Raw genomic sequence first — 13,300 nt, 5'->3', positions numbered from 1 at the left:
AAGCCTGAACTACATGCATAGTTAATTCTGTGGGATCCTGGCTATATAGTAAGATATTGGCTCAAAAGGAAAACCAACATAACATCAAGAAAGTGAGAAAAGTAGAAAAATATATGGATTTGAATAAAACTGAAAACTGAAAGCAAAGCATGGTAAAACTAAAACTCGAGGACAAGGACACAACTGTGGTCAGAAGGGACTCAGGAGCACCTAAGAGCCTGCACCATGAAAATCTCAGTCTAAGATAGTGATCTTCTACCCCAGAAAACTCAGGAAAGAGAGAACAAAGTTGAAATTAAGGGAAAATATGGAAGCTAGTGAAAGACAAACAAAATATCATTATATAAAGAAATCAGAGGAACAAAAATGAGTTTTTTTTTTTGAAAAAAAACAAAATTTTTAGGCAGATTGCCCTGGAAAAGATAAATCTCAATAGCAGGACTAACAAAGGTGATTTAAGAAAAGTCAACGTGGGCTAGAGAGATGGCTCGGCAGTTAAGAGCACTGACTGCTCTTCCAGAGGTTCTGAGTTCAATTCCCAGCAACCACATGGTGGCTCACAACCATCTGTAATGGGGTCTGATGCCCTCTTCTGGTGTGTCTGAAGACAGCTACAGTGTACTCATATACATAAAATAAATCTTAAAAAAGTCAAAGTGTATTAAAATAATAAGGGACTGTCTTTTATCATATTACTCTGGTACATTCTATAACTTAGATAAAAGGACAAGTCTCTGAAAGACAAAGTCCTAAGTTCATGCGTGTGTGTGTGTGTGTGTGTGTGTGTGTGTGTGTGTGTGTGTATAAAATTCTTATGTCTATTGCATTGATTTCATAGTTATAAAACTTTTCAGCAATAGAGCAACAATATACGTCAAGTCCGTATGGCTGGGCAATTGTCTTTGAAGCTTAAAAAGAAATACAACTGTTTAAAGACTTTTTTGGAAAATGAAAAAGAGGAACTCACATTCATACTAAGATTAAATATCAAAACCAGACAAAGGATTTAAAAACAAAACAAAACAAAAAATCCCCACACATCTCTAGAGCTCATGAATGCTGTTGCAAAACTAACAAAATTTACCAAACAAACCACAAGCTATATGAAAAATTATTTCTTGCAGGCCAAATGTACTTTATCCTAGGAATGCAAGATCAGCTTGACATCCCCAAATCAATCACTATAATTCACCACATTATTTCAAAGAAACATATGGCCATCTTAATAGACGCATTTTGAAAAATACCCAACAGCCACTTTCAATTAAAATCCTAGGAAATTAGGAATAGTGGAGAGCTTTCTCAATGATAAAAAATATTTGCAAAACCTATCTCGACAATAGAGTAACTTCCCTCTGAAATTAAGAGCAAAGTAGAGATGTGCGTGTTATAGCTAATTATTTTTGTGCAGGGACTCTAGCTAGGGCAGTAAAGTAATAGAGAGGAAATAAAGGCATACAGATAAAAATAAAAAGAAGTAACAGTGTCCACGTTCCCAATGACTAGGCTGTCTGTGGAGTAAAAGTAGCAAAGTATTAATAAATGACTTAATAAACATCCAGGATACAACATATGCCAAATCAATTAGATTCCATGATAGAAGTGATGAACATTTGGAAACCAATATAAAAAACATCATTTCCAAGAGTATCAAAAAACAAAATAACTGATTTCAATTTGAAGAGATAACCTGAGTCACATGCAGTGTTTCTAAGGAAAATATCAAAGACCTAGGCCAGCAGTACTCTTCCCAATGCTGCAGTCTTGTAACACAATTCCTCATGCTGGGCTGACCCCCAACCACAAAATTATTTCACTGCTACTTCATAACTCTAACTTTGCTACTGTTTTGAATTTTAATGGAAATACCTGATATGCGACCCCCAAAGGGGTCATGACCCACAGCTTCAGAACTGCTGATTTAAATAAAGAGAGCATGTTAATGCTAAGGTCACAACACTTCCTGGATTGATCTACAAATTCAATAAAACTTCCAGCAGTAGCTTCATCTGAGAAATTCTTCTATCACTTCTAAAATTCACATGGGGATGTTAAAAATCTGCAATTACAAAAGAAAGAGAAAGGAAGAAAGAAAGAAGGAAAGGAAGGAAGGAAGAGAGAGAGAGAGGGGGGAAGGAAGGAAGGAAGGAAGGAAGGAAGGAAGGAAGGAAGAAAGAAAGACCTCTGCAGACTAATAATGATGTTGGGGGGACTCAGACAAGTTATTTTTGAAATTGTGATGTAACAGTAACCAGGACAGTGTAGATCTGTTTTAAAAAATAGACAAGTTGGTCAATGGAACAAAAAAATCAGAATTCAGAAATAGGTCCTGAATGATCAATTGCTTTTTTTTGTAAATTTGAAGTCATAACAAAACATATCTTTCTTTAAAAGGGTGCTGGAACTTGAATTTCAACTAGCACAAAGATCTGCCTATCACAGTACATACAAAATTAAGTGTAAATGAATGCTATTATTATGATTGTTTTAGAAGAAAACATAGGGGATATCTTTGTGATTTCTTTAGATGATTTAAATGTAGATTTAAGTTATATATGTGTGTGTGTGTGTGTGTGTGTGTGTGTGTGTGTATGCTACATGTGTGCAGATGCCTTGAGGAACAAGAGGACAGTCTCAGGTCCCCTATAGCCAGCATTATAGATGGCAGGGAGCTGCTCAGTGTGGATGCTGGGAACTGAACACAGGTGATATGCAAGAGCATTAAGAGGTCTTAACCACCGAGACATCTCTCTAGCTGCACCCTTAGATAAAAAAAAGAATCAGCTATAATTATAATAGCATGGTTCATAAAAGGAGAAAAACAAAAACCTTTGGAGTCACCAAAATTAAAAACTTGTTTTTCCAAGACAGTTAAATGAACTATGACAAGCCACAAACTGAGGGGAATTTTGCAAATCTTTTATCTAATACAGGATTGACATCCAGTGTACTAAATGTAAAGTCACTAAAACTTGATAAAAGAAAAGTAAACTAATTACAGTGAACTGAAGATTTGAGCAGAGATTTCTCCAAACACAAATTAATGACAAATAAGTATATAAAAATTTTAAATGTGGTATCAGAAAAATGCAGTTGATACCATGATGAAGCACATTATGTAAGTAATATAAGTGATGTAAGTAATTAGAAAGTCATGTCCAAAAGACTGAGGAGAGCATGCAATTGGGAAGACAGGAAGCTTCCTCAGCAAATATTTTGCCTGTGGGAATGGAGAAAAGTATAATCCTTAGAGATAACAGATTAATCATTGTATAAAACCTAAACATTTCATAAAACCCTCCAAGTCCGATCCATTTTCTCATCATATTATTTACTTTGAAGCAAATGGAGCCATACCATACTGCACTACTATAGCAAGAACTAGAAACTAAGAGTCTCCTCACAGGTTAGTGAAAGCCAACAAGTGACAGGCACAGCACTTAAAGTGCTCTAGGAACTACTGTCAATCCAAGGACAGGAACACACTTGAAAGAACTGCTTGATCTTTAAAAAGCTAGACCAGAAGCCCCGGGTGGCACACCTTTAATCCCAGCACTCAGGAGGCAGAGGCAGGTGGATCTCTGTGAGTTGGAGACCATTACAATTCCAAAACAGCCAAGGTTGCACAGAGACACTCTGTCTCAACAAACAAACAAACAAACAACTAGACAGAGGAATAATAGCTCTATTAAAATATATAAATCCATGAAAACAAAAGAAAATCAAAACTAACCAAATTAAAAGAAAAGGGAAGAAAAGCAAGGAGAAACAATAGAACAAAAAGAAAGGTGCTGCATAATGCAAACAAATCAACAGTAAGTCGCTGCCTGGCCAGGGTCTCTGAAAGGGTCAGATGGCTGGGAATCAAGACTGTGAACTCTAGAGGGTCCTAGCCAGGGTCAGCATCTACCAGGAGATACTTTTCTGATTGTAGATATATGTTAAACTTATCCAATTGTAGGCTTCAAATATGTGTACTTTATGTCAATTACATATACCTGGGGGAAGCTGCTTTAAAATTTTAAAGCCTATTTGTTATAATAGGCTTTTCATTTGGAGCAAATTGTAATTTAGAATAAAGTAGAAACTCTATTTAAACATTTAAAAATAAACACTTCCTAACAAATATCCTTTAGCCAACTTAACTCCTGAATTTTAACTGATTCTTTGAATTAACATCTGGGTCCTATGGAAATCGACGACTTGATGCTGTGGCTTTGAACCTCCAACAGTGTCACTGTATTCTGGGTAAATGGGCACAATGATAGGTTTTTACACTCTACAGATGCATACTGAAGACAGTGCAAGGCTGTTGAGCAAGACAGGAAAACCTGGCCCATTTTGTCCATCCACAGAGGTGAGTCCTCAAGTCCCACGTGTTGGCAAGATTTTTCGCTTCAGCTTAGTTTACTCACTAACTAACGAAGTGATCTCTCCAGTACTTCTTACCAAGACTTAGATGAAGCTCCACGGTGGAATGAAAGGGCATGGGCGTAGAATTAATAGGAAGACCCTAAGCCTCACTTGCCAATCAGTCAAGCACAGAGGTGGCCCTCCAGTGGAATATCCAAGTGCTTGTGCACATTCGCTGCTTGGAACTAGTGTGTTCTGATTAAGACTCCATTCGGTGGGCTGGAGAGATGGCTCAGTAGTTAAGAACACTCCCTGCTCTTGCGGAGCATCGCTGTTTGGTTCTCAGCACCCAGGCTGAGCAGCTCACATCTGACACCTTTGGCTTCTGTAGGCACCAAATTCACAACCACATACCCACAAACGAACACATAATTAAAAATAGGATCAAAGCTAGGTCAGTACTCCAATGCTAGGTGCACACTAGCAACACTATCTAAGGTTTGCAAATAAAGTAAATTTCCCAGGGTGCAGACCCTATCACAGCAGTGAAATTAGTTCTTCAAATGTATATTATTTAGCAATATGGACAAAATGCTTCCTTTCCATGTGATGAGAATACAAGGTGAGGTTTACACCCACTTCCGTCTGATCTTTGTGCCATTAGACTTCGCTACAGAAAGGGTCCCACGGAAGGGTTGCACAGAAGGGGTTGGGTGGTTGGCTCTAAGGCCACTGTGTGAGTCACTTTCTATTGAGACTCTGTCATCTTCCTCTCACCTGTCTGCATTGTTAGATCACAGTGGCATGTTTGCATCCTTTGATGGCCCTCGATCCCTTCTTTGTTGATTTGGTTTGACATAACATTTCTGAACCCTGCATGACACTGATGAACTCCATTACACGGGGTCAGCAGGAAGAGCTAGGGTTTCAACACTTCATTGTTCCCTGGATTTGTGAAACTGGGCAATATGTCTCCCTCAGAACACTCTTCAACGTGTTTAAAGTTAGGAATCGGACACATAGGTACCTAAGTAAGTAAAGAATTTCCCAACAGACTTGTTTTCTTTCATTCTAATCCTTTGTTTAAACTCTTCTCAATCTTGTAACAACCATGTCTTCATCGCAGAACCCACTTGAAAGGCCCAAGATTACAATTCTATTTTTTTGCTCGGTTTTGCTTCTAAAGCCATCATTGCAAATCACGAATGATGGCACACTGTGCAAACTCCTGGCTGGGGAAAGCCTTGAGATTTACATTCCAGCAGCAGACGAATTGGTTTGGGTGCCCTGAGAAAACATTCTCAGGTAGGTACTAAGTACACAGAAAACACTTTCCTTGTCTTTATCAAATATTTTGAGGTTGCTGTAGCTAATAACAGTGTCCAGCATTTGTCGAACAATGGGATGTCAATACCTCACAAGCAACTTCACTATGAGAGATGGAAAGGCAAATTATTGTATTTTACCTTCACAGAGGTCCTCTCCAGCGCACTGGCTAATTACCAGTCGATCTGCCTCTGTTGCTGATGACTGCTTGTTAGTGCTCTGCAGCAGCGCCTTCTCAGGCTGCTGTAATTGAAGGTTTGTGAGATCTTCTCTTGCTGAGGCACAAACTCCAACTTACGACAGATGTGATCAGCCTTGCCTTTAACGAGACTGAAATAACTGGAAATCTGTGATTTGACTAATTGCTGGCTTCCTGAAAGGATCTTAATACAGGAAAAACTTGGGCCATCCTCTGAAACCTACCTTCCTTAACTCTGACTGCCTGGCGGCCTTGTTTGAGATGTCTTCTCTCAGGTTATCACCAACCAGAGAAAGCAATCACTAGACCATTGAACAAATAACTGATCTTTAAAAAGCCCTGAGAGGGGAGAAATGAACTCAAATCAATTTCTGCGGCAGAAGGTATTAGCCTGTACATTGCCTGTAGGAGAGTAGACTCTCTGGAGCCAACCATTCAAAAATCTGACAGATGGAACCTGGCTCTTAATCTCTGCAGAAGTACAACAATGTGATTGAGGTCCTATTTCCTCTGGTGTTCATCCCCACATACCTTACTTCCAGTACACAAAAAAGCTTCAGAAGATAGACACATTGCTTCCTTTGATACTGCCCCTCACACCCAGTGAAGAGGAATCCATGCCAGGCACAGGAGCTTAGAAGAGGCTCTGGTCCTATTCTGGCTACATCCAGATCCCACAATGAGGATTCTACAGGGCCAAAGGAACCTGACCTCTGTCTCCCAACCTCTTCTAGGCAGTGTCCTTTGTTGTAAGGACATCAAAATGTGTTTATTAGGGAGCCAAAATACCCCTCCCAGGGTCTAGCACTGGACTGCACACCACTCTGTCAGAGGGCAATGTTTGTGGAGGAATGTACCAGGCTTGGCTATACAGGTTGGGTTATGACCAACACTAGGTGAAGTAAGAGGAAGGAGAAGACAGGGTTGTGGGGCCACCTGTACCTACATTCCTATGAAGCCCAGGAGGTCCAAGAACATGAGAATTCTTAACACATATCTCATTGCAAATCTTCATGCACAATAGACTATTTTCTTGCCTCTCTAAGGAACTACCAATTGTTCTCCACTACAGGGTTTCATGGCATTCCAGTCAAATTTCAAACCAGAGAAGAAGTCTGAGACTTTGGAAAAGGAAAGGAAGTCATCAATGTTAAACTGGGTGGAAAAAAACAAATCTACAATTCTAGCACTCAAGAAGGTGAAGCATCACTACCCAAAGACTATACATGGACTGACCCTGGACTCTGACCTCATAGGTAGCAGTGAATATCCTAGTAAGAGCACCAGTGGAAGGGGAAGCCCTTGGTCCTGCCAAGACTGAACCCCCAGGGAACGTGATTGTTGAGGGGAGGGCGGTAATGGGGGGAGGATGGGGAGGGGAACACCCATAGAGAAGGGAAGGGGGGGTTAGGGGGATGTTGGCCTGGAAACCAAGAAAGGGAATAACATTCAAAATGTAAATAAGAAATACCCAATGTAGTAAAGATAGAGGAAAAAAAAAAAAAAGAAGGTGAGGCAGGAGGATTACCATGATTACCATGAACTCAAAGGCAGCCCTAGCTACAGAGTAAGATTCTGTTTCAGCAAAACAAAATAAGACAAACAAAACAAAGATGCATAAATCTGCGTCTGAGAGGCTTTACAAAACGCATTTGCCATGTGGTTACTCTTCACTGTCCACTTGAAAAATCATATAAAACGTTCTAATATTTCTCCAAAACAGGGCTGTGAAAGCTTATATATCTATAAAGTCTATAAAAGTGTTTTAGAAAACTGAGACATTTCCCACTGTCCTGAGGATGGCACTCTGAAGAAAAAAATGTTGGACCAATTATGGTTTAATGTCGCCATGTCTTATATAATCCTTAACAGTTGATTTCAATTATGGTGGCACGTTAAGTATGAGTATACCCATTGCAAATCATGCAATGAATACCTATCCACTGATAGCCTACTGTGTGACAGGCACTCTGCCAATTTCTGAGCATTTAAAGATAGGCAAAACAGCTCGATAGCATTAACTGGAAGGAGGTGACAAGCAAACACCAATCATAGTGCTTGATAAGTGCTGTGGGATCACCAGTAGAATGCAAGCAGGGGTGGCTCTGTGAAAGCGACAAGGTTTTCTAAGGCGATGTCAGCCAAGCTGAAGGCTGAAGTTAGCTAAAGAGTCTATCTGTCAAAGAAGGTGATTCACACTGTCTGAGGACCTTTAGATTCTACCAGAAAGTGATACACAAGAAAAACACAGAGGCGGATTCGTATACTGCTAACACATAGGAAAATGCTTTGCAGGTATTAAATAACTGATTTTTAAAATAAAAGCATAAGAAGAGTATTATTAATTCCATAGATGGGCCAGCTGTTGCCATGCATGAGACCGGCACAACCTAAGTTCAAGCCCGATATTCCTTCCGTAACTTCAAGGACAACTATATTGAAAGATTAAACTCAAGCACATAAAACTTCATCCTGTCCGGCCAGCCGCCTTCCATGGTCTTTGCAAAGCTTACATATAAAGTGTCCTTTTAAAATCGATGCTCCTGACGACAGTGTCCCTGAAGTCGCCAAGAACAGCAGAAGGCCTGAACCTGTGTGTGAGTGCCATGTGCTTGATCAGCAGTTGTTAGACACTGATCACCACAGCATGCAGGCCACTCCTTGTCACGTTCTTTAATTCTCCTGCTCCTTTGATGGGCAGTATGTTAGAATCAAGCACAGAATCTGGCCTTCAACTGTAAAGTTGCTTTTCTCTTCTATCTGCCACCTGAATATTAAAGTAGACTTAACCATGTGAGCCATGGTGTCGAAGAGCTCACTTCATGACTACAGAAAGAGGAAAAGAGGACCTCTGAGTGTTGGCTTCATGAAGAATGTCTCCTGGCAGCACTCTACAATTTGTGGTTTTATTATCGAACAAATGCTGCTTCTCAGAGGCTCACTTTCTGACTTGATAAAGGCAGAAATGGAAGCACGTTGAGGAGATAGTCAAGGCTCATAGCAAAATGGGGGCGGGAAAAGCAGTACGTGTTCTTCAGACAGTGTATGTTCTTTTGGAAAAGTGACTGCATCGAGGAGTTTAAATCTTCTAAAGGTGAATTAAGGCAAGACAAATTACCAAAGTTTTATACGAAAGCAATGAGAGAGACCTTTCAAAATGGTAATATAACAGGAAATGTGTTTTTCAAGAGTTTTCTAGAGCAGATCTTCATCACTTTCTAGTCATTCACTCACCTACTCGCCCACTCACTCATTCACTCATTCACATGAGGCTAAAGCCCTGCTGAGGAGACAGAGCTGACTGAGGATTTTATATCTGAGATTGGGTGGTCAAGGATGTGCTTCCCAGAATGGGAAATGAGCTGAGCTCTGAATGTCATATGAAGAAGTTAAGTGGGATTCCAAGCAAAGAAATGTCCACCCAAGAGGACGAGGCAGAGGAAAAATTATGAACTACAAATATGGATTCAAGGAACACCAAGGGAACACATGTGATAGGAATTGTAAAATTAAGATGGGTTATTAGGGCAGAGGAGTATGTATCTCAACTGGGTTGGGAGGGAGGACAGATCCTGCTGAGGGCCCTGAGTACCAGAGCAGAGTTGGGATTTTATTTCAGATGTGACAGCAAGGTACAGAAATGTTTTGAGCAGACAAAGGGGGAAGGGGGGTAACACAATATAATTTATGTTTTCTAAGACTGGGATACAAAAAGCTGCCCACAGGGCTGTAAGATTGGGCCTGAGGAAATCAGGTTTGAAAGCCAAAGTAATTGCCCAAGAGATGTTAAGGGGTGCCTAGGAAACAAACAGCAGGCGAAATGGTAATAAATACACAGTTTGAGACACGGTAAAAATGGAGCTAATGGATCTGTGGTAAAACTTAGATTTCTGAACTGAGAGCACATTGTGGCACAATTAATTGAACTGAGGAAGGATGGAAAAATAACAAACTTGAAGGGACAAAAAAGAAAATTAGCTTTATGAATGTTAAATCTGAGTGACTTAGAAGATACCCGAAGGACAGGTAGAAATCCATCCCAGCCAATGTTAGATCTGGGAGTCAACATCAGCAGAAACCAACAGAGAGGCATTATAATACCAAGGACCTAGTGACATATCTGAGGGACTAACCATCAGTGGATGTAGACAAGAGGGGCAAGCCCCTCTACCCAGAGGCCAGGAAGAAGAACCAGTAAAAAAGACCAAGGAAGCTGCTGGCATGGAGGGAGAAACACAAAAAGAAAAGACATCATGGAAGACAAGAAAATCAAAGGTTTTAATAATTGTGGAGTAATGACCAACTCACAAAACTGTTGAAGGCTGAATAAAAAAAAATGTTTTAAGAAAGAAAGTTCTTATGAAAATGTCAACCTAAAAACTAGTAGTTCAGCAATTACTGGTGTGGAAAAAAATGAGGTTATAAAAACTGTCTTAAAATATGACTTGAATGCCCTTACAGGAAAATCTATGAAAAGCTGTGCAACAATTAGATACATATGGGGTTTCTTGTCAATTAGAGACATTCTCCCCACCCCCGGGTTTAGTCCAAATGCAAGTCTCTTTAAAAAGCTACTTTGAATGTCTACTATTGCGGAGAACTTCATCACCTGTTCTGTGTGCCATGTTCACAGAATAAGAAAAAAAAAATCAGGATCCCACACATTCTCGGATGGCTAACATTGCCTTGGGTCAAAATGCTAGGCCACTGGCACATCTGTTCTGACTGCTATATTCTTATCATTTACTATTCGTACTGTGATGTCTCAATGTTCTACGTTGAACTTTGGCACTGTCTGCATCTCTTTGGTTTCCTGAAGACATTTGGTAGCATTGGTGACAACACATACAGTATATGTTCCATGAGTGATCTGGAATACTTAAAACAAAGGCTAACATGTTCAATCATACAACATGCTCTATGTAAACTGTGCCTGCTTAGCCAATGTAAATTCAAAGAATATCCTTAGGTATATAAATAATGATACTCTATGTAAAATGAAACTAGAATGAAAAAATGCAGCAAAATAATGTATATATAAAAAAAGCACATAAGGATCTGGGCATGGTGATATGCACCATAAATCTCAGAACTCTGGCAGCAGAGTCAAGTGAATCTCTGTGAGTTTGAGGCCTATATGATGAGTCCTAGGCCAGCCAAGGTTTTTATATATATATATATAAAATATAAATATTGTACACACACACTCACACACACACACACACACACACACACACACACAAACAAAACAAAAACAAAATAAAATCCAATTCAGCTGGAAAGAAACCGTATTCAACTATTGACCCCTCATCGTCTCTTCAGCCATGTCTGTAATCTCCCAGGGAGGTGACTATATCATCGGATGTGCCTCTGATCGGTGTGTGTGAGGTGCACAGTAGGTGCTCAGCAGTGTAGATCATCGGATGTGCCTCTGATCGGTGTGTGTGAGGTGCACAGTAGGTGCTCAGCAGTGTAGATCATCGGATGTGCCTCTGATCGGTGTGTGTGAGGTGCACAGTAGGTGCTCAGTAGTGTAGATCATCGGATGTGCCTCTGATCGGTGTGTGTGAGGTGCACAGTAGGTGCTCAGTACTTGGGTTGTTTCAGGATGAAGACATGATTTTGGCATTTTTAATTTAGCTTTCTTATTTGAAATTGAGCTTTTATTTGTACTTCAGAAAAGATGTGACCAAAAAGGGGTAGTCAGTCTGAATGGTGCAGTGATTCACAGGATCAATTGTTTTTAACCCTTTAGTCACCTAAACTTAGGCAGTTTGATTTTCCTGTCCTTTCCCTAGACTCTCAAAAATGGTGCTTTCTTTACTATTTCAAACTCATCAGAAAATCGCTAAAAATCTAAAATTCAATTTGCCACATTACTGCTAATTTGAATAATGGCTGAATAAAACCCAGGAAACGCTGAAGCAGCATTGATTTCTAAAACATTGTGCACTTTCCTCCTCCATCCCTGTAAAGTAAAGCTTGGATGCTACGCACAATTACACAAGAAAATCAAGAAGGGCATTACATTCAGCATTTTGTCATGATCACTGTTACCATGGCAAAGAGTAGGCGTAGTTTAGCACAGCTGCCACGGGCGAGATCTGCTGGCCTTTTGTAAAGCTGAGTAACACTATAATGCCAAATTCGATAGCCTCCCACCCACAGCCCACACTGCTGCCTGCAGATGCTACCACCTCCTTCCTTAATGATCTGGGCATGTGTCATCGCATTACTGTATTCTTACTGATGGCCAATGGCAGAAGAGCACAGCTAATCTAGAAAGGTTATCCCCAACCCATTTCTTGTTTTCATGGAGAAAACACCTAGTGTGAGAACAGGAATGCAAACATAAAAAAAAAAATCAAAGAAAATTACAATCATAAAAAAAAAATCTAAGATTCAACAGTTGCACTGCAGATGACAAGACTTTGTGTTAGAGACAGAAGGGATGAGGGGACAATTCAACAATTCAACAGTTGCATTGCAGATGACAAGATTTCGAGTTAGAGATGGACAGGACGGGGGAGGCGGGGTAAACACAGGCCTGTGATGACTAGCAGGATGACATACTATTTCCTTGCTTTGAGTATCTATTTACTTATTTTATTTATACAATGGGGACAAAAGTAACTTGCTGGGCTGGGGAGAGGCCTTGGTTGAGAAACTGTTGCTACACAAGTATGGGGACCGGAAGCCCAATCCCCAGCACCGGGGTCTACACAGGCATCATTGCTGCCTGTATCTTAGCAATTGGAAGGCAGAAATGAGACTCCCCAGGAGGAGCTGCAGTCAGTGAACTCTAGTTTCATTGAGAGACCTGCCTCAATAAATAAAGTGGGAAAATGGTGAGTTATTGTGGAAGATCATCTAATGCACACCCACACTAACACATATGTATATACACCTGCACACAGACACATGAACCCATATACTATAGACATGTGTGCACACACGCGCACCCTCCATCACTCACACACACACACACACACACACACACACACACACACACACACACACACGTATCCTCTTTGTAAGAATTAACTGAAATAACTTTCAGGTCCAGGCACAGGGTAAGTATTTGGCATATCTGCCCCAACCTGAACCGCTTTAATTGTGGAAACTTCCCTCTCCTCAGGATGGTCATAGAAATCCGTATATAAACGGTTTGGTACTGTTGTAATGTAAATCTTTTTCATTTTTCATGTGGTTTGGATACTGTCTTCAGGTAACTGGGAATAAATTAATTTTTATGGTCTAAAAGGATGCATAAATTCCACATCAAAAGGATAAAATGCGGTCTATACCATATTATGCACCACAGCTTGTTATCTGTATTTTAAGTGACACTAATGTAATCACTGTAAAGCAGGAAATAGACTATACTTGTTTTGACCTTAAGCACAGATTTTTAAGTTTAAA

The 13,300-nt window shown here is 40.1% G+C and overlaps 1 protein-coding gene across 4 annotated transcripts in view; it reads right to left on the bottom strand.

The window, feature by feature from the left end:
- Positions 1 to 13,300, bottom strand: part of Cdin1 (CDAN1 interacting nuclease 1) — a 205,067-nt gene that overhangs the window by 88,233 nt on the left and 103,534 nt on the right.

This window comes from Rattus norvegicus, chromosome 3 (assembly GCF_021556685.1).
Source record: "Rattus norvegicus strain SHRSP/BbbUtx chromosome 3, alternate assembly SHRSP_T2T, whole genome shotgun sequence".
Taxonomy (NCBI): domain Eukaryota; kingdom Metazoa; phylum Chordata; class Mammalia; order Rodentia; family Muridae; genus Rattus; species Rattus norvegicus.
This window is presented reverse-complemented; position numbering and strand designations above follow the sequence as displayed.